Source organism: Mesoplodon densirostris, chromosome 20 (assembly GCF_025265405.1).
Source record: "Mesoplodon densirostris isolate mMesDen1 chromosome 20, mMesDen1 primary haplotype, whole genome shotgun sequence".
Lineage (NCBI taxonomy): Eukaryota > Metazoa > Chordata > Mammalia > Artiodactyla > Ziphiidae > Mesoplodon > Mesoplodon densirostris.
The window spans coordinates 7,503,549-7,526,138 of record NC_082680.1 but is presented as its reverse complement, the minus strand read 5'-3'; positions in this window follow the sequence as shown (position 1 = coordinate 7,526,138).

The window sequence follows — 22,590 nt, the reverse complement described above, 5'->3', positions numbered from 1 at the left end:
GACCGGGGCACGAACCCGTATCCCCTGCATCGGCAGGCGGACTCTCAACCACTTGCGCCACCAGGGAGGCCCAAGAAGCCTTTTTTTAATAGCAATATTTGTTAACACAGCAAGGTTAGAGAAAGCCTGAGATGGAGACATCGGTCTGGGCTAAATTACCTGGGAAGTTCTCCATGGATGAGGGGAAATTTGGGCAGAGCCCTGAAGTGTGGGTAATGGAGAAGGACTGAAGGAAGACACCCATGCAAGCTGTACAAACACCACGGGTAAAGTCAGAGTGTCCAAGAAAAGACGGGGGACCACAGAAGTGTTTTAATCACATGGGTATTTAAAGACATGATGTGCTCACACTCCAGCTTTTTTTTTTTTTTTAATTTGGGTTCACTGCGTCTCTTAGTGCATTTCTTCCTGCAGCACAGACTTGATGGGGGGGGCCCTTCACAGACGAGCCCTCGGCTCCTGGGAAAGGCGGCAGCAGGACAGAAGTGACCCCGAAAAGCCTTAGTCGCCCCAACTCAGTACTTTACAGTAAGACACTGGTCTCAAGGGTGAGCAATGCATTCAACGCACCTTAAATGCATAGATTTCCTTTTTGGTTCTAACTGATGTTTTGATTAAATGCCAGCTTGGCTGATCAGAGCTTCTGTTTCACTCCATTAGTGCACACAGTGCCTAGCCCAGGGCCTTGACTGGGCAGGGTTTCCACACACGCTTGTTAAATGCAGGGATGAATAATTAGGAGGTGACTACATTTCAAATTATCCTCCACCAAGAACTTTATCAATCAACCCTACCTCATCCCCAGGACATCTCTATCTCGTTTTAATTCCCTGCACGTATCATTAGAGCATGGCCCACATCACTGCCATGCCTATTGTCTGAATTTCATGCTAAGAATTCAGTTTTCATGCATTCAAGCCCATTGTGATGATATTCCCAAAGTGCGGACTCTGTTTCTTCATTCCGCTTCTAATCCTCATTCTCATCCTGAGGACCGGGGAGAAGCCATCTTTGTTACCTTGATTTATCATCGCGGTTCTGCTTACTTCATGGAGTGGTGGTAAGAATCAACTGCCACTGTGCACGAAATTGCACTGTGCACACTACAAGCCGTAACAAAATTATAGGACATAATTAATTTAGTAACCCCAGGTGCAGAATGATCTGTCAATACACATTCTTATAGCTGACACAAGGAGATGGGCCCCTAACCTCATTTTTCAAGTCTTTCTGGGTGTGGGTCACCAATCAAAGAGGATCTCAAGGAGGAGGAAGCACGTGGAAATGAGTGGAGATTTGGTTGCGAAAGAGAGAAGAGCATCTCATGCCGAGAGCCATGAACCAAGACAGGCAGGTGTGATACTGCATGGAGTTGTCCATAAACACATAATGCGGGGTTGGGGTTCTGGCCTGCAAAGGTGAAGCTCGGTTATCAAAAGATTTCCACTGTGAGATAAGCAGAGTGGGAGGCAGCCAGGAGCCACAGAGGTATTTGACTGAGGGTGCACATGATAAGGCCGGTTAAAATGACAGGCAGGGAAAAAAAATAAAAAATAAAAAATAAAAAATAAATAAAAATAAAAACAAAATGACTGGCAGGGAAACAAAGAAGGGACTTGAATGGAGAAAGAAGAGCAGAAAGAAGACCTGTAGGAGGAACGATCACAGTGTGAGTCAGAGCCACGGAAGGAGAGAAACGACCAGAGAACAAGCAGCATGACCCCCAAGTGACTGCCAGTCTGCCTGCCGTAAAACTTTCTTTGGTCCACATGAAGGTATTTTTTTTTAAATTATGTGTCATTATTCTAATATTAAGATATTCCACCTAAAATTTTATATTTTCAGATTATTATTTTTTAAAGGCGGCAGGAGATACAGAGATGAGCAAATAAGGCAACACTGAGCTCTCTCTCGCCTCCCCGTGGAAGCAATCGGGGCATCTGTGTTTCCCCGTTTGCCAGAGTCCTCTTTCTTCCCTTCCGTCCGTAAGTCCTGGGTAGCACACCAGGGACCATTTCCCAGCTCACCTTCGCCATCCACGCCCCCACTAAAATGTGTCCCTTTCATTGTAAGCATTTTTATTTTAGGTCCTTTGATTATTGTCATAGAACTGGAAAAACTGAGTTACCCGTGAGTTATGGAAAAGAGAGAGAAAGAATTATTGACATTTCTGGTATCTTGATGAATGTGAAGAATATGAGATTGAGAGACTGGTAAGAAACGCTGAGCGGCAGATCCAGGAGGGAGAACTTAAGCTTGACTTAGATATGTGGTAAATGCGTACGGATATATCTTTTGGGCAGCTGTGGATTCTAGCCGTAACTCAGACGAACCCTGGAGGTGCTGATTAACTATGGTGAATGATGAGCTGGTGTCAAGAGACTTCACAAAGCAAAAGGAAAAGAGGGCAAAGGATAGAGCATGAGGACATAGACAAAGCATATTTAAATGAGAGTCCTTAAGAAAATCAATTAATCATCAAATCTAATGAATGTAAGAGATGTGTCACTCCATTAGGATCAGCTTTCTGATATTCTGTTCATGCACACAAGGTATAACCATAAATTTAGCACATGTGTTCACTGAAGGAGAAAGCATTTTGCTTTCATTTTTTGTCCTTTCTCTTATACATAAAGGAATCAGTTTGGCTTAAGTAGAGTCTCAATTATTTGGCTTCAGCAGACAGGCACAGAACGTTTCCAGCCTTCAAAATATTCCCCTACACATCACATGTGTATCTAAAGTAACTTTACAGATGCTTCCTTTTGCTATTTGAGGTGAGAAAAGAAACAAAATAACAGTAGGAAAACAGAAGAGGGAGAGCATCCCAGGGTCAGTGGCTCCCCAAGTGGGAAAGAAGAGACATACTTCATTCAGGGAAAAAAAGCCTATAAGAAGCCTTTGAGTCCATCTTTCTGAAGTTCCCTCCTAGATTATTTAAAAATGGAAACATGCATTTATTTTTCAAATATAGTTAATTACTTTAAAAAGCAGGAAAAACCTTGGGGGTACAGGAAGCATAAGATCCTTACCACTATCCAACAAAACTGTTATCTCCTCTGAGTATTTTTTTTTTTCCATCTTCACCCTAATTGTTTGTTTTTCACAAGGTCTAAAGTTGGTAAAGTTCTTCACTGCCCCAAGCCTTTGCCAGGAGATATCTCATTTTGTGACTGACCCACTTCAGACATCTGCACCTCTAATATGCCCAACTTTATAAAAGCCTGAGAAAGACATGCCCTTGTATTGTCCACCTTGATTTCAGTTCTTCTATTTTTTTCCCCAAAGAGAAAAAAGGAAATTATTTAGAAAAACACTTCAATTTCAAGAATCTTGGATTCTATAGTTAATATGTTTTCTAATATTCTGTATGAAATTGGGTGAGCTGCTGAAATTAGACAGTGTTTTTCCCCCCAGAAATTTGGCAAGTAAAACCTTATTTTCTTCAGAATATAATAAAGATAAACTGAAAAAATAAATTTTTAAATTATTCAAAAATAAGAACCTGAATATTGACTCTCATATTAGCAAGTCTCTGTGGGAGCCTTCTCAACCAATGGATGACTTTTCTTTATGTCGTTTATGGCCCAGGGGAATTTTAGTTTCTCATCAGAAAACAACATATGTTATCAAACTCCAATCTAAAAAGCTTAGGCATTTGCTTCAAAGCTACTCTCAAGATTCACACGATGAAATAATTTAGGCGAGACTGAACTACATCTCATTTATTCTTCTATCGTGTTAAAACAGGAGCCAGAAATGGCACAGACGATTTCTTAGTGTTCTGTATAAGAAGTCTAAACTAGGTAATGCACTAATGAAACTCAAAATAGGAATTTAGTCATGAACTTTGCCATGTGTTCAGACAAAAATTTCATCCTGTAGTTACTTCAATCAGAAGTGATGCTGGGTATGTATGTATGAACCTGAAGTTGTTAGTAAGGACCTGTGCAGATGTAAAGTGGTTCATAAATGTTTAATACCAGCTACAAAAATGAATTATACTTCATTAACATTTAACAGTCTCGTGGTGTTCTTGAGTTCAAGAATCATCTTTTACTACAACTATAACATGAATAATAAACCACTCAAATTTTGTACTTATAGATACCTTCATTTTTTTAAAATAGGTATTATCTGAATGCAAAGCTCTGCTAGCTATTTGAATGTTTTACATTTAGCTGTTGATTTACAATCGTATATAACTAAGTCTATGGACCGGAGCTGAAATCTAGTTCATCGACTAGCAAATTTTTGAGACACTTAGACATCGATCATAAAAACTGGAACTAAGTCTCAAGATGTTTGGAGTAATGCTTTACAGATATAATTATAGATGATATAGTTATATAGTTTTTGATATACCTATATCTAGAACTATATGTTAGGATGGATATGCATATGTATGCATATACATATATATATAATATATATCTCCCAAGTGTTAACATGAATAGTAACACAATAATGCTAGTTCAATGGGAACATCTATAAAAATAATATGCTCTTTGCCAATACACTTCATCACAAATAATAGGAAATATACATGGTAATTTTTAGAATATGTATAAAGGTTTTACCATGCCTCCACAAATTTCAGGTAAAATTGCTAAATTATTCACAACATTAAAACTCAAAAGGTTTCTCAAATTACAAAATTAATAGCAGAAAATAAGATGACTGAATATTACATTTTTCTTAATATCTGGAAATAACAAAGTTACTAGTGATATTTGCATTAATATTGCCAAAGGCAGCCAACACAAATCAATCTACCATCTATCTCTAAATTTGATTTCAAATTATATAGCCAAACTTATAGATATAATTAATTGTAGATCCCAGAGATATCTACACATCAGAATCCCAGGGGAAGCTCTTTTTAAATATAGAATGCTAGATAAGTTGACTCGGAGATTTTGATTTTATAGATCAAGTGTCAATCCTGAAAATCTGTAGCTCTTAAAGCTATCTAACTGATTTTGATAAGTACACACACACACACACACACACACACACACACACATATATATATATACAGAGAGGTAAATTTAGCACACCTGTAATACCAGCTTTCATTTTTGTTAAGCATCACTAGTTCTTGGGAGAAAGCATCTATATATTCAGCGCTTTGTGCAGGAGGTAAATCCATGTTAGCTATGTCATCGGCCCTCAAGGTACAAGATGCTTATGATGTAACTGAGAAAACTATATCAAAAGATTCTTTCACATGTTTTCCCTTCCACCCTTCTCATTCCTTCCTACCTAATAAACACCTCTTCATGCTCCAAGACTCAGCACCAATACCACCTCCTCAAAGACATGCCCCATAGCACTTCAGGAGAAGTCAAGCACTTCTGTTTCTGTGCTCTCCTAAATCTGAACAAAAAACCAAAGAATGGGAGCCCTCAAGAGCAGGCATCCTCAGGGTTCTTGGATGCAATCTGTACCAGGTATAGAAAGACTTACTGTCTTATCTTTGAGGGGGATTAGTCAGAAGGGTCAGCGTGACTCACATGACTGATGAAATCCTGGAGGAGCGGGCTTGGAAAGTTTCAAAAACCAAGGATGCTACAGAGCCAGCAGGGGCATCTGTCTGAGAGAGGACCCCCATGCCACCTTTGCACCCCACCTGAGGCTGCCGTCTGCTCTGGACACCAGCAGCCCCCCTGCTCACTGCTGCAAATGACTCAGAAGCCTTTACCACGACCTGGAGACTCCACTCATGCTCTGGCCCATTGAAAGGTTGTACCTTAAGGATGCCCAAAAATGAACAGTCAACGTAGCATTTCCAAATGTGATACATGATGTCTAAAATATCCATAGGGGACCACCCCATGGTTTCCCTCTCCAACAGTGATAAAGAAGCCACGTGCCACAAATTGTTCCTCATTGGTTCTAAGATGCCCCAGATTACCCAATTCCCAAATCATGTCACTAAACAGCAACTCTCAATATTTTAGAGAATTATTTCTGAACCTTACTCAGCCTTTAACTCCTTCACCCCAGACACTGAACTCTTATTTTTACTTTCTTTCTTTAAGTACTTTAAGTATATAAGACCAACTATTTTTCTCTTTATCTTTCTGTAGCTCTGTTCACACATTCTAATATATGGAGTATTTTTTTTAATTGTTATACTCTAGATATCCAATCATATGCCATTTTAATTTTCTACTTGACCCAAGTGCTATATAAGGAAAAGATTTTGAATTCCCAAGTAGTAGCATCAGTTTGTTTTCTAATTGTTATTATTTTTTAGCTTATTGAATTGTAATCAGAGAACTTGCCTTTTTTTTAAAACTTTGTAGCCTCATACATAGTTTGTTGTTGTTTTTTCCTGAAAAGTTGATTGGCACTCTGAAAGACAGTGTACTTTCTGAATTTAGAGGGTTCATGTATAAATAAATAACATAATACTAATAATTTACAATATTAATTATATTATTTAGTTTTTTTGTTTTCTTTCCCTCCCTATAGTGACTACCATAGGCTAAGTCTTCTAGACCAAGGTGGACAAACTGTATCTATAAAGGGCAGACAGTAAATACCGTAGGTTTTGTGGGCCACCTGGGCTCTGCTGCAGCTACTCAATTCTTTACTTATAGCTTGAAAGAGGCCACTGACAAATAAACAAAAGGACACAGTTGTGTTCCAGTAAGACATTCTTTACAAAATCAGATGGCAGAATGCACTGGCCTGTGGGCAATTGTTTGTCAATCTCTATTTTAAACTACTGACTTCCCATATATTTATGCTTATATTTCCTCTTATTTTTGCTTTATGACAATTAATATCATGTTCTTTTGGACTAACCCTAAATATGGACTTTACAATATTTCATGAAGTGCCCCTTCTTGATTTCTTGATCACTTTTTCTCCTGAATTCAACCTTTTATGGCATTAAGATTGTATTTCTGTTTTCCTTTTGTTTGTATTTTCTGGGTTTGCATTTTTCTTGTTTATTTTCAACACTCATGAATCACTTATCAGAGTGCATAGATAAATTTTACTTAGAGATATAATCTGGGAATTTTTACTTCTAATAGATAAATCTAGGCAGTTTATTTTTACAGATTGGACACATACAGTTGGTGTTAGTTTTATGAAATCTTATATTTTGTTCCTATTTTTTCTATTAAGGATTTCCTGCATGATCTGTGTTTCTGTTAGTTTTGCTTTCATATTAGCTTTGTTTTCTGTTCTGTTGTTCTAATTATAGAAAGTTTATATTCGTTATATAATTATTTCTATAACATTACTTTTGTATGTTTATAATTATTTTCTCACATAGTATCTATTGAGTCGTTCTTGTGATTAATGAGGATATTCACATATTTCTATGCCTTTTTCTCCCTTCTTTTCACTCTGTCAATTGTATGGATATTTTTTTCCTAATGCTTTCCTGTTAAAGATAAATACGTTTATATTACCCTATCTCACAACTTCTTTTCTTGTTCCTCTCTCAACCTATGTTAAGCGTTTTGTTATACACGCTGTTATTTCATGTGCTCAGCTTTTGCAGCATTTGTATTCTACATGTAACATGAATGCCCATTTATATTAGTCTTAACCCTATAGTTAAGTATTTTTAATGATCCCCAAACTGTTACCCGTTATTTGTTAGCAAGGCTTTCCACCCTGTACTTTGTACAAGAAGAGCTTCTTGCAACTATATTTCAGAATTCTTTCAGCGTTCTTGGATCAGTCTTTATAAAGGAACGACAATTTGGTTAGCTGTAAAATTATTGAGGGACACTTTAAGTGACGTTATTGTAAGCATCATTACCCTTCAAGTATTGAAGGTTACTGCCAAGCAATGTGAAGCAAGCCTAGTAATTTTTCTCCTTATAAGCTGATTATTCTTTTTGACTTGATGCCCAAAGAACTATTTAACTCTGAGATGCAACAACTTTACTAGAATATCTTTGCATTATTCTCTTTTTAATATATGCTGTGAATGATGCTTATATTTCTTTACAATAACCTTTAACTTACAATTGTAGGTATTTTTGCTATGGCTTTAGTTCTCTATTCAGTGGACACCAAATATATATCTGATGAATATCCTTGGCCTGTCTTCTCTCTGTATAATTTACTCACAATATTTATTAACTCTGTTTATTTTTAATTTGTCATGTTCATATTTCTGAGTTCTTTCCTCTTTACCATGTGCTGTGTTCTCAGCAGTGTTGTTTTGTTTGTTTCCTTAGCTTTTGATGCAACTTCCATCTCAATGATAGCTCAATTTTTCCCCCTCTTGCTGAGGTCTGCCCGTTCATGTTCCAGTTTTACTTTTGTACCTTGTCTTCCCTAAGCGTTTGCACTGGGGATCTTTCTCTTATTTTACAAAAGTGATTGCTTCATTAAACTTTTATTCCCTTAATTCATAGCAATATATTTGGGACTGACTGTCATCTGCTTTCTGGCAAGAACTGCCAACTAAGTGCTCTCTGCTGCCAAGAGTTTTTCTGATTTCTTTCCCCTTTGGCTTGGTTCTTTCTATGTAGTGATTGAAGGTTAGCTCTTTTTTCATTTCTTTCCTAGCATTTCTTGAGTGAGCTGTTTACAAAAGAAGATACGGGTGAGGAAACAGGGCAGGGCTGTGTGCCTGGCTAGAGGGATTTTGTTTCACCTTGAACTTCAGTAGACGTGAGATATTTTAACCTTTACTTGTCCCCATAGCTGAAATATAGCCCTGCTGGCTAGCTCACGATGCAGGAGCTCTCTCCCCCTGCCTTCCTTGAAAACATGATGTCCCAGGTGCTGCAGAATAAACGGCCACAAAGTCTAAGAAAGGTTCGCCACAACAGCCCATTTGCTCCACTGCATTGTTTTGAAGGAAGGCTGCCCCTCAGGGTCCATCACCTGCTTTGGAGAAACACCCTTTGCTGGATGTCTCTGGGCTGTAGCCAGAGACCATGGTTACCTGCTTCTTATATGCTTATTTGGCTTTGCTGTCTTAGCATCCTTTCCTGTAATGTAATGTATCTGGGAAACACAAACTCAGCTGCCCTGGCTGGGGCGGTTTCTCACTCATTTCACTGCTTCTGGTTAATTTTTGAGAAGAAAAAGAAGTGTACTTACTTTTTATCCTTAATTTTTAAGCATGAAGTTTTTCCTTGTACTTTTTTCATATTTTAGAGAGTTTTATAGAAAATGGCCATGACCTTGTTTTAAGAAAAGTAAAATAAATAACCTGAGACTGAAAGGTAGGTATGAGAGGGCAGTCTTTCTCAATGGTGTATTTATCATATCCTTAATATGCTAGTGTTTTAAAGATACTTCCCTTATGCTTAATATTTTTAAATTTCTTAATAGTTTTTGATCAATGAAGACCACTAAAAATGATACAACTAAAACACTTTGAAAAATACTAATTTTAAATAGTAAGAAAATATTCATAATAAAATTATAATTTTAATTATAGAATAGTATATAAACTATAATACAGTTATAAGTTTTAAATTATAAAATAAAAATTATAGCATTAACATATAATCCTTACCAGAAATGAGACATCAAAAATATCACTTAAGCTATCTAGAAAGAAACTAGTAAAATGGCTAAAAAGCCAATAATAGAAATAATTATAATACTGTTTTGAACCACTGGATGAATTTCCAATATGTTTAATTTTTATTTCAGTTTAGGAGAAAAATCATATTTTTGTTAATAATCCTATGTTCTAGATATATACAGCTTTACAACATAAAAACTTCAGCTGTCATTAAAGTTGACATAATTTAAAAATGAATTATAACAGAAGAGTTGCATCAGCAAAATGATAGGATAGGCAGCTCCAAGCTCCTGTCCCCCACAAAAACATTTAAAAACAAGCAGAAACTGTCAGTACACAGTTTGTCAGAATTCTGAAAAACAGTCAGAGGTTTACAGCAACCAAGCAAACCCTGAATCAAGAAAAAGGCAATAGTAGCAAAGATTTGTGACATTTTTACTCTTTCTAGCCCCACCCCTGATAGTTTAGCTGAAGTCTTGAAGACTGCAGATTGAATTTCCGGTGTGGGACCCTATCCCAGACTCCAAAGGCAGCAGGGCAGATCTTATTTACAAATTATCCCTTAATCTGTCCTGATCTGTCTGGGGGCTACTAGAAGGCCTAATGCAAGGTGTACTTCTCTGTTTTGCCTAAATCAGAACTCACCCAGTCTGGGAAAGCAAAGGGCATTGATTGAAAATATTGTAAACTGGATGAACAACCTGCAGACACCTGGGCTAAAAGATTACATTTGAGAAACACAATAGACTATCTAAGGTCTGGCAGAAAGAGCCTGAGAGAGAGAGTTACTTTGGGAAACTAGGGCATTTAGAAGCAGCATAAACTAAAAGCTTTATGGACACCCAAGGCAAGATGCAAGCTCCTGAAAGTTCTAAGAAGTCCTCAGCGCAAGTCTGGTTAAAGGTGATGGAGGGCCCCAGCACAGAGCCAATCTGCAAAGGCTAGGAGAGGTTTGCTTTTTTCCCCTTTTTTTACTCTCCTGACATTCATGAAAATCTCTGTGAAAACACGAGTTGACCCCAAGCTAAGGAGCAGAGACTCAATGGTCACACATGAAAAGGAATGCAACCTCTGCAAAAATAGTTGGGAAAATGTCAAGTCACAAACAGAATATTAAGTCCTTAAAAAACAAACAAACAAACAAACAAACAACAACAAAACCAGAAAATTTTAGGGAATGGATCTGACTTCGAGAGCTGTCACATCGTAATATTCAAATGTCCGGTTTTCAACAACAAAAATATCACAAGGCATACAAAGAAACAGGGAAGTATGACTGATACAAAGAAACAAAATAAACTGACAGAGACCATCCCTGAGGGAGTCCAGATATTGGCTTTACTAGACAAAGAACTAAGACAACTGTCCTAAATATGTCCAAAGAGCTAAAGGAAAACATGGAAAAGAAGGAAAGAAAATCAGGAAAACAGTGCATGAACAAAATAGGACTATCAGTACTGATAAAGAAAGTATAAGAAGGAACCAAGCTGGAAAGGACAACCATTGAAATGGAAGATTCACTAGAGTGAATCAGCAGAAGACTTGATTAAGCAAAAGGCAAAGACAATGAACTTGAAAACAGAACAATGGGGATCATCCAATGTGAGTGGTAGAAAGAAGAAGAATGAAGGAAAGGGAAGCAATCCTATAGAAACTGTGGGGCACCATCAAGTGGACCAACACAGGTGTCACTGAGACCCAAATGGAGAAGAGACAGCGAACAACCCAGAAAAAATATTTGACAAAATAACAGCCAAACACTTCCCAAATTTGATGAACATGAATCTATATATCCAAGAAACTCAACAAACACAAAGTAGGATAAACTCAAAGATTACTCTGGGACACATGACAATCAAACCATCCGGAGCCAAATGTCGTCTTGAAATCAACAAGATAAAAATGAATTATCAGACCCGGAGGAAGATGGCGGAAGAGTAAGACGCGGAGATCACCTTCCTCCCCACAGATACATCAGAAATTCATCTACACGTGGAACAACTCCTACAGAATACCTACTGAACGCTGACAGAAGACCTCAGACCCCCTAAAAGGCAAGAAACTCCCCACATACCTGGGTAGGGCAAAAGAAAAAAAGAATAAACAGAGACAATAGGATAGGGACGGGACCTGCACCAGTGGGAGGGAGCCGTAAAGGAGGGAAGGTTTCTACACACTACAAGCCCCTTCGCGGGCGGAGACTGCAGGTGGCGGAGGGGGAAAGCTTCGGAGTAGCGGAGGAGAGCACAGCAACAGGGGTGTGGAGGGCAAAGCGGAGAGATTCCGGCACAGAGGATCGGTGCCCTCAGGCACACACCAGCCTGAGAGGCTTGTCTGCTCGGCCGCCGTGGCGGGCGGGGCTGGGAGCTGAGGCTTGGGTATCGGCTTTCAGTCGGAGCGCAGGGAGAGGACTGGGGCTGGCGGCAGGAAGAGAGCCTGAAGGGGTTAGTGCACCACGGCTAGCCCGGAGGGAGTCTGGGGAAAGGGTCTGGAGCTGCTGAAGAGGCAAGAGACTTTTTTCACTTTTGTTTCCTGGTGTGCGAGGAGAGGGCATTAAGAGGGCTGCTTAGGGAAGCGCCGGAGACAGGCGCGAGCCGCGGGTAAGGCGTGGACCTCGGAGACAGGCGTGGGCCGCCGCCGCCGCCCACCGCCCACCGCCGCCCGCCGCCGCCGCCGCCGCCCGCCGCCCGCCGCCGCCGCGGCCCGCCGCCCGCCGCCGCCGCCGCCGCGGCCCGCCGCCCGCCGCCGCCGCCGCCGCGGCCCGCCGCCGCCGCCTGCCGCCGCCCGCCGCCGCCGCAGCCGCGGGGCCTGTGTGCGAGCGCGGGTCACTGTCCGCCCCGCCTTCCAGGGGACCTGTGCACCCCGCCACTGCCGGGGTCCCGAGACCCGGGGACGGCTTTCCCGGGAAAGCGCACGGAGCGCCACGGGCTGCTGCAACGTCACGCCGGCCTCTGCCGCCGCAGGCCCACCCCACACTGCGCGCCCCTCCCTCCCCTCTGCCTGAGTGAGCCAGAGCCCCCGAATCAGCGGCTCCTTTAAACCCGTCCTGTCTGAGCGAAGAACGGACGCCCTCCGGCGACCTACGCACAGAGACGGGGCCAGGTCCAAGGCTGAGACCCGGGAGCTGTGAGAGCAGAGTCAGGGAAATCTCTCTGTGCAGCCTCGGAGGTAGCGGATTAAAGCTCCACGGTCCATTTGATGTGCCCTGCGTCTGTGGAGTGCATGAATGGACAGCGAATCATCCCAAATTGAGGAAGTGGACTTTGAGGACAGGATTTAAGACTTTCCCCCCTTTTCCTCTTTTTACAACGAATTATTCCAAAGTAAGGAGGTGGACTTAGAGAGCAAGATTTCAGACTTCTTGCCCTTTTCCTCTTTTTACAACGAATTATCCCAAATTGAGGAGGTGGGCTTGGAGAGCAAGATTTTTGATTTTTCCCCCTGCTCTCTTTTTGTGAATATGTATGTGTAATCTTCTGTGTAAGATTCTCTCTGTATAGCTTTGCTTCCACCATATGTCCCAGGGTTCTATCGGTCCGTTTTTTTTTTTTTTTTCAATAATTACTTTCTAATTTTAATAACGCTACTATATTTCATACTTTATTCTATTTTACTTTACCTGCTCTTTCTTTTTTTCCTACCTTCCCTTCCTCCCTCCCTCCCTCCGCTCTTCCTTTCCTTCTTTCTTTTTCTTTCCTCCCTCCCTCCCACCCTTCTTCTTTCCACTTTCTTTTTCTTTCCTTCCTCCCTCCCTCCCTCCTGTCTTTCTTTCTTTCTTTCCTTCCTCCCTCCCTCCCTCCCTTCTTCCATTCACTCTTCCTTTTGCTTTCATTGCTCCCTCCCTCCCTCCTTTCTTTCCTTCTTTCTTTCCATCCTTCCTCACTCCCTCCCTCCTTTCTTTCTTTCTTCCTTCCTTCCTTCCTTTCTTCCCTTCTTCCTTTCTTTCCCTCTCTCTTTCTTTCTTCTACTAATTCTTTCTTTCTGCTTTTTCTCCCTGTTATTCTGAGCCGGGTGGATGAAAGGCTCTTGGTGCTGCAGCCAGGAGCCAGTGCTGTGCCTCTGAAGTGGGAGAGCCAACTTCAGGACACGGGTCCACAAGAGACCTCCCAGCTCCACATAATATCAAGCAGCGAAAATCTCCCAGAGATCTCCATCCCAACACCAGCACCCAGCTTCAGTCAACGACCAGCAAGCTACAGTGCTGGTCACCCTATGCCAAGCAACTAGCAAGGCAGGAACACAACCCCACCCATTAGCAGAGAAGCTACCTAAAAACATAATAAGGCCATAGGCACCCCAAAACACACCACCAGACGTGGACCTGTCCACCAGAAAGACAAGATCGAGCCTCAACCACCAGAACACAGGCATTAGTCCCCCCCACCAGGAAGCCTACACAACCTACTGAAACAACCTTAGCCACTGGGGTCAGACACGAAAAACAACGGGAACTACGAATCTGCAGCCTGCAAAAAGGAGACCCCAAACACAGTAACATAAGCAAAATGAGAAGACAGAAAAACACACAGCAGGTGAAGGAGCAAGATAAAAACCTACCAGACCTAACAAATGAAGAGGTAATAGGCAGTCTACCTGAAAAAGAATTCAGAATAATGATGGTAAAGATGATCCAAAATCTTGGAAATAGAATAGACAAAATGCAAGAAACAGTTAACAAGGACCTAGAAGAACTAAAGATGAATCAAGCATCGATTAAAAACACAATACATGAAATGAAAAATACTCTAGATGGGATCAATAGCAGAATAACTGAGGCAGAAGAACGGATAAGTGAGGTGGAAGATAAAATAGTGGAAATAACTGATGCAGAGCAAAATAAAGAAAAAAGAATGAAAATAACAGAGGACAGTCTCAGAGACCTCTGGGACAACATTAAACGCACCAACATTCGAATTATAGGGGTTCCAGAAGAAGAAGAGAAAAAGAAAGGGACTGAGAAAATATTTGAAGAGATTATAGTTGAAAACTTCCCCAATATGGGAAAGGAAATAGTTAATCAAGTCCAGGAGGCACAGAGAGTCCCATACAGAATAAATCCAAGGAGAAATACACCAAGACACATATTAATCAAACTGTCAAAAATTAAACACAAAGAAATCATATTAAAAGCAGCAAGGGAAAAACAACAAATAACACACAAGGGAATCCCCATCAGGTTAACAGCTGATCTCTCAGCAGAAACTCTACAAGCCAGAAGGGAGTGGCAGGACATAATTAAAGTGATGAAGGAGAGAAACCTGCAGCCAAGATTACTCTACCCAGCAAGGATCTCATTCAGATTTGATGGAGAAATTAAAACCTTTACAGACAAGCAAAAGCTGAGAGAGTTCAGCACCACCAAACCAGCTTTACAACAAATGCTAAAGGAACTTCTCTAGGCAAGAAACACAATAGAAGGAATATACCTACAATAACGAACCTAAAGCAATTAAGGAAATGGGAATAGGAACATACATATCAATAATTACCTTAAATGTAAATGGACTAAATGCTCCCACCAAAAGACACAGAGTGGCTGAATGGATACAAAAACAAGACCCATATATATGCTGTCTACAAGAGACCCACTTCAGACCTAAAGACACATACAGATTGAAAGTAGGGGGATGGAAAAAGATATTCCATGCAAATGGAAATCAAAAGAAAGCTGGAGTAGCAATTCTTATATCAGACAAAATAGACTTTAAAATAAAGACTATTAGAAGAGACAAAGAAGGACACTACATAATGATCAAGGGATCGATCCAAGAAGAAGATATAACAATTGTAAATATTTATGCACCCTACATAGGAGCACCTCAATACATAAGGCAAATACTAACAGCCATAAAAGGGGAAATCGACAGTAACACAATCATAGTAGGGGACTTTAACACCCCACTTTCACCAAAGGACAGATCGTCCAAAATGAAAATAAATAAGGAAACACAAGCTTTAAATGATACATTAAACAAGATGGACTTAGTTGATATTTATAGGACATTTCATCCAAAAACAACAGAATACACATTTTTCTCAAGTGCTCATGGAACATTCTCCAGGATAGATCATATCTTGGGTCACAGATCAAGCCTTGGTAAATTTAAGAAAATTGAAATTGTATCAAGTATCTTTTCCGACCACAATGCTATGAGACTAGACATCAATTACAGGAAAAGATCTGTAAAAAATACAAACACATGGAGGCTAAACAATACACTACTCAATAACGAAGTGATCACTGAAGAAATCAAAGAGGATATTAAAAAATACCTAGAAACAAATGACAATGGAGACACGACAACCCAAAACCTATGGGATGCAGCAAAAGCAGTTCTAAGGGGGAAGTTTATAGCAATACAATCCCACCTTAAGAAACAGGAAACATTTCGAGTAAACAACCTGACCCTGCACCTAAAGCAATTAGAGAAAGAAGAACAAAAAACCCCCAAAGCTAGCAGAAGGAAAGAAATCATAAAGATCAGATCAGAAATAAATGAAAAAGAAATGAAGGAAACGATAGCAAAGATCAACCAAACTAAAAGCTGGTTCTTTGAGAAGATAAACAAAATTGACAAACCATTAGCCAGACTCATCAAGAAAAGAAGGGAGAAGACTCAAATCAATAGAATTAGAAATGAAAAAGGAGAAGTAACAACTGACACTGCAGAAATACAAAAGATCATGAGAGATTACTATAAGCAACTCTATGCCAATAAAATGGACAACCTGGAAGAAATGGACAAATTCTTAGAAATGCACAACCTGCCAAGACTGAATCAGGAAGAAATAGAAAATATGAATAGACCAATCACAAGCACTGAAATTGAAACTGTGATTAAAAGTCTTCCATCAAACAAAAGCCCAGGACCAGATGGCTTCACAGGTGAATTCTATCAAACATTTAGAAAAGAGCTAACACCCATCCTTCTCAAACTCTTCCAAACAATTTCAGAGGAAGGAACACTCCCAAACTCATTCTACGAGGCCACCATCACCTTGATACCAAAACCAGGCAAGGATGTCACAAAGAAAGAAAACTACAGGCCAATATCACTGATGAACATAGATGCAAAAATCCTCAACAAAATACTAGCAAACAGAATCCAACAGCACATTAAAAGGATCATACACCATGATCAAGTGGGGTTTATTCCAGGAATGCAAGGATTCTTCAATATACGCAAATCAATCAATGTGATACACCATATTAACAAGTTGAAGGAGAAAAACCATATGATCATCTCAATAGATGCAGAGAAAGCTTTCGACAAAATTCAACACCCATTTATGATAAAAACCCTGCAGAAAGTAGGCATAGAGGGATCTTTCCTCAACATAATAAAGGCCATATATGACAAACCCACAGCCAACATTGTCCTCAATGGTGAGAAACTGAAACCATTTCCACTAAGATCAGGAACAAGACAAGGCTGCCCACTCTCACCACTCTTATTCAACCTAGTTTTGGAAGTTTTAGCCACAGCAATCAGAGAAGAAAAGGAAATCAAAGGAATCCAAATCGGAAAAGAAGAAGTAAAGCTGTCACTGTTTGCAGATGACATGATACTATACATAGAGAATCCTAAAGATGCTACCGAAAAACTACTAGAGCTAATCAATGAATTTGGTAAAGTAGCAGGTTACAAAATTAATGTACAGAAATCTCTGGCATTCCTGTACACTAATGATGAAAAATCTGAAAATGAAATCAAGAAAACACTCCCATTTACCACTGCAACAAAAAGAATAAAATATCTAGGAATAAACCTACCTAAGGAGACAAAAGACCTGTATGCAGAAAATTATAAGACACTGATGAAAGAAATTAAAGATGATACAAATAGATGGAGAGATATACCATGCTCCTGGATTGGAAGAATCAATATTGTGAAAATGACTCTACTACCCAAAGCAATCTACAGATTCAATGCAATCCCTATCAAACTACCACTGGCATTTTTCACAGAAGTAGAACAAAAAATTTCAAAATTTGTTTGGAAAAACAAAAGACCCCGAATAGCCAAAGCAATCTTGAGAACGAAAAAAGGAGCTGGAGGAATCAGGCTCCCTGACTTCAGACTATACTACAAAGCTACAGTAATTAAGACAGTGTGGTACTGGCATAAAAACAGAAAGATAGATCAGTGGATCAGGATAGAAAGCCCAGAGATAAACCCACGCACATATGGCCAACTTATCTTTGATAAAGGAGGCAGGAATGTACAGTGGAGAAAGGACAGCCTCTTCAATAAGTGGTGCTGGGAAAACTGGACAGGGACATGTAAAAGTATGAGATTAGATCATTCCCTAACACCATACACAAAAATAAGCTCAAAATGGATTAAAGACTTAAATGTAAGGCCAGAAACTATCAAACTCTTAGAGGAAAACATAGGTAGAACACTCTATGACATAAATCACAGCAAGATCCTTTTGGACCCACCTCCTAGAGAAATGGAAATAAAAACAAAGATAAACACATGGGACCTAATGAAACTTCAAAGCTTTTGCACAGCAAAGGAAACCATAAACAAGACCAAAAGACAACCCTCAGAATGGGAGAAAATATTTGCAAATGAAGCAACTGACAAAGGATTAATCTCCAAAATTTATAAACAGCTCATGCAGCTCAATAGCAAAAAAACAAACAACCCAATCCAAAAATGGGCAGAAGACTTAAATAGGCATTTCTCCAAAGAAGATATACAGACTGCCAACAAACACATGAAAGAATGCTCAACATCATTAATCATTAGAGAAATGCAAATTAAAACTACAATGAGATATCATCTCACACCAGTCAGAATGGCCATCATCAAGAAATCTAGAAACAATAAATGCTGGAGAGGGTGTGGAGAAAAGGGAACACTCTTGCACTGCTGGTGGGAATGTGAATTGGTACAGCCACTATGGAGAACAGTATGGAGGTTCCTTAAAAAACTAAAAATAGAACTACCATATGATCCAGCAATCCCACTACTAGGCATATACCCTGAGAAAACCATAATTCAAAAAGAGACATGTACCAAAATGTTCATTGCAGCTCTATTCACAATAGCCCAGAGCTGGAAACAACCTAAGTGTCCATCATCGGATGAATGGATAAAGAAGATGTGGCACATATATACAATGGAATATTACTCAGCCATAAAAAGGAACGAAACTGAGCTATTTGTAATGAGGTGGATAGACCTAGAGTCTGTCATACAGAGTGAAGTAAGTCAGAAAGAGAAAGACAAATACCGTATGCTAACACATATATATGGAATATAAGAAAAAAAATGTCATGAAGAACCTAGGGGTAAAACGGGAATAAAGACACAGACCTACTTGAGAATGGACTTGAGGATATGGGGAGGGGGAAGGGTAAGCTGTGACAAAGCGAAAGAGAGGCATGGACATATATACACTACCAAACGTAGGGTAGATAGATAGTGGGAAGCAGCCGCAGAGCACAGGGAGATCAGCTCGGTGCTTTGTGACTGCCTGGAGGGGAGGGATGGGGAGGGTGGGAGGGAGGGAGATGCATGAGGGAGGGGATGTGGGAACAGATGTATATGTATGACTGATTCACTTTGTTATAAAGCAGAAACTAATAAAAAAAATAGAAAAAAAATGAATTATCATGGACAAGGGATCTTCAATATAATTAACAGCCATTTTCTCATCAGAAACCTTGGAGGCCAGAAAGCAGTAGGATGGCATATTTAGAGTGTTAAAAGGAAAAAAGCTGTCAGTCAAGAAATCTGTATCTGGCAAAGCTATCTTTCAAATTTAAGGGAGAAATTAAGACATTCTCAAACAAACAAAAGCTTAAGAGTTCATTACCACTAAACCAAACCTACAAAAATAATACAGTGAGTCCTTCAGGTTTAATTGAAAGGACATTAGCTATTACCTCAAAGCCGTGTGAAGAAATAAAGATCTTTGTTAAAGGTAAAGCTGATATTAGTATATTTTTGGTTTGTAACTACAATTTTTATTTCTTGCAAAGTTAAAAGACAAATATATAAAATCATTATAAAACCTTATAAATCATTTTAAGCATTATAAAATATTATAAAACATTATAAAATATTATAAATCACTGTAAAACATCTTTACAATGTAAAAGGTGTCATTTGCAACAGCAACATTAGTGGGAGAGAAAGAGTTGTACTGAAGCAGAATTTTTATACACTCTTGGAGTTAATTCGTAACAAATTATAACTAGATAGGTTATAAGTTTAGGAGATTAAATGTAATCCTCAAGGAAACTATAACACATTGCTGTAAGTAATTAATAAAGACAAATAAATGGAAAGATCCTGTGTTCATGGATTTGGAAGACTTAATGTTGTCGGATATTAATATTATGCAAAGCAATCTAGAGATTGAACACAACCCCTATCAAAATTGCAACAGCCAGGCTTCCCTGGTGGCGCAGTGGTTGAGAGTCCACCTGCCGATGCAGGGGACATGGGTTCATGCCCCAGTCCGGGAAGATCCCACATGCTGTGGAGCAGCTGGGTCCATGAGCCATGGCCACTGAGCCTGTGCATCTGGAGTCTGTGCTCTGCAACAGGAGAGGCCACAACAGTGAGAGGTCAGCATACCGCAAAAAAAATAAAAAATAAAAAAATTGCAACAGCCTTCTTTTTCAAAAATGGAAAACCTGATCCCTCAATGCATACTGAATTGCAAGGGCCCAAAATAGTCAAAACAATCTTGAAAAAGAAGAATAAAATTAGAAGACTCACTCCACCTGATTTCAAAACCTCATACAAACTTACAATAATCAAAACAGTGTGCTACTGACATAAGATAGACATGTAGAACAAGGGAAGAATTGAGAGTTCACCCCAAACCCCGTATGTCAATGGCCATCTGATTCTTGACAAGGGGGCCGAGGCCATTCAATGAGGAGAGATTAGTATCTTCAATAAATAATGCTGGGACAACTGGATCTCCACGTGCAAAAGAATGAAGATGGACTTCTACTTCACACCATATACGTCAATGAACTCAAAATGGGTCAACAAAAATATAAGAGCTAAAACCATAAAACTTTTAGACAAAAATACAGGGATGAATCTTCATGACCTCAAGTTTGGCAACAGATTCTCTGATATGATGCAAAAGCACAAGCAACAAAAATTTTTAAGATGGGTAAACTGGATGCCATTAAAATGTAAAACATTTATACATGAAAGGACACTACCATAAGTGTGGAAAGGCAACCCACAGAATAAGGAAAATATTTGCAAATCATCTATCTGATAATGGCTTAATATCCAGAGCGTATAAATAACTACTTCAGTAACATCAACAAGCAAGCAGAGTTTTTAAAGGGGCATAGGATGTGAATAGGTGTTTTTCAAAAGACGGTATACAGAAGGCCAATAAGCACATGAAAAGATGCTCCACATCATTAGTCATTAAGGAAATGCAACTCAAACCATAATGAGATACCACACCACATCTAAAAGGATGACTATAATTTAAAAATAAAGGAAATAGCCAGCTTTGGCAAGAATATGAAGAAACTGGAACTAGCATTCATGGCTTATGAGAATGTAAAATGATGCAGCCACTGGGGAAAACAGTTTGGCTGTTCTTCAAAGTTAAACACAGAATCACCACAGGACTCAGAAATTCCACTTCTAGCCCTCCTATGTATATATTCAAAAGAACTAAAAATTCTAGCCCTCCTATGTATATATCCAAAAGACCTAAAAATAAGGACTCAAACAGCTATTTGCACACCCACATTTACTTCAGCATTATCCACAATAGCCAAAAGGTGGAAAGAACCTAAATATCCATCATCAGGTGAATGGACAAAATGTGGTACATACATACAATGGAATATTATTAAGTCATAAAAGGAATGAAATTCCAATTCTTGCTATAACAGTGATACTCCTCGAAACATTATACTAAATGAGATATGCCAATACAAAAGGACAAACATGTATGATTCCATTCATATGAAATATCTAGGCTAATTCATATATTTAGAAAGTAAATTAAAGGTTACTGGGGACTTTGGGAAGGGCAAAGTGAGGAGTTATAACTTAATGGGTACAGTTTCTATTTGGGGTGATGAAAAATTTTGGAAATAGATAGCGGTAATAGTTGTACAAAATTCTGAATTTAATTAGTACCATAGAATTTTACCCTTAAAATGATTAAAATGACATATTTTGTTGTATGTATTTTACCACAATAAAAATATTATAAAAACAAAATAGAGTAGTTAGTTTAATTTAAAAAATAATGGAATAAAAATAAAGGCAATAGGGTATATGCCCAGTAGTGGGATTGCTGGGTCATATGGTAGTTCTATTTGTAGTTTTTTAAGGAACCTCCATACCGTTCTCCATAGCGGCTGTACCAATTCACATTCCCACCAGCAGTGCAAGAGTGTTCCCATCTCTCCACTACTGGGCATATACCCTGAGAAAACCATAATTCAAAAAGAGACATGTACCAAAATGTTCATAGCAGCCCTATTTACAATAGCCCGGAGATGGAAACAACCTAAGTGTCCATCATCAGATGAATGGATAAAGAAGATGTGGCACATATATACAATGGAATATTACTCAGCCATAAAAAGAAATGAAATTGAGCTATTTGTAATGAGGTGGATAGACCTAGAGTCTGTCATACAGAGTGAAATAAGTCAGAAAGAGAAAGACAAATACTGTATGCTAACACATATATATGGAATTTAAGAAAAAAAAATGTCATGAAGAGCATAGGGGTAAGACAGGAATAAAGACACAGACCTACTAGAGCATGGACTTGAGGATATGGGGAGGGGGAAGGGTAAGCTGTGACAAAGTGAAAGAGCGGCATGGACATGTATACACTACCAAACGTAAGGTAGATAGCTAGTGGGAAGCAGCCGCATAGCACAGGGAGATCAGCTCGGTGCTTTGTGACCACCTGGAGGGGTGGGATAGGGAGGGTGGGAGGGAGACGCAAAAGGGAGGGGATATGGAAACATATGTATATGTATAACTGATTAAATTTGTTATAAAGCAAAAAATAAAAAAAAAAAATACAATACCTAGCCTGGA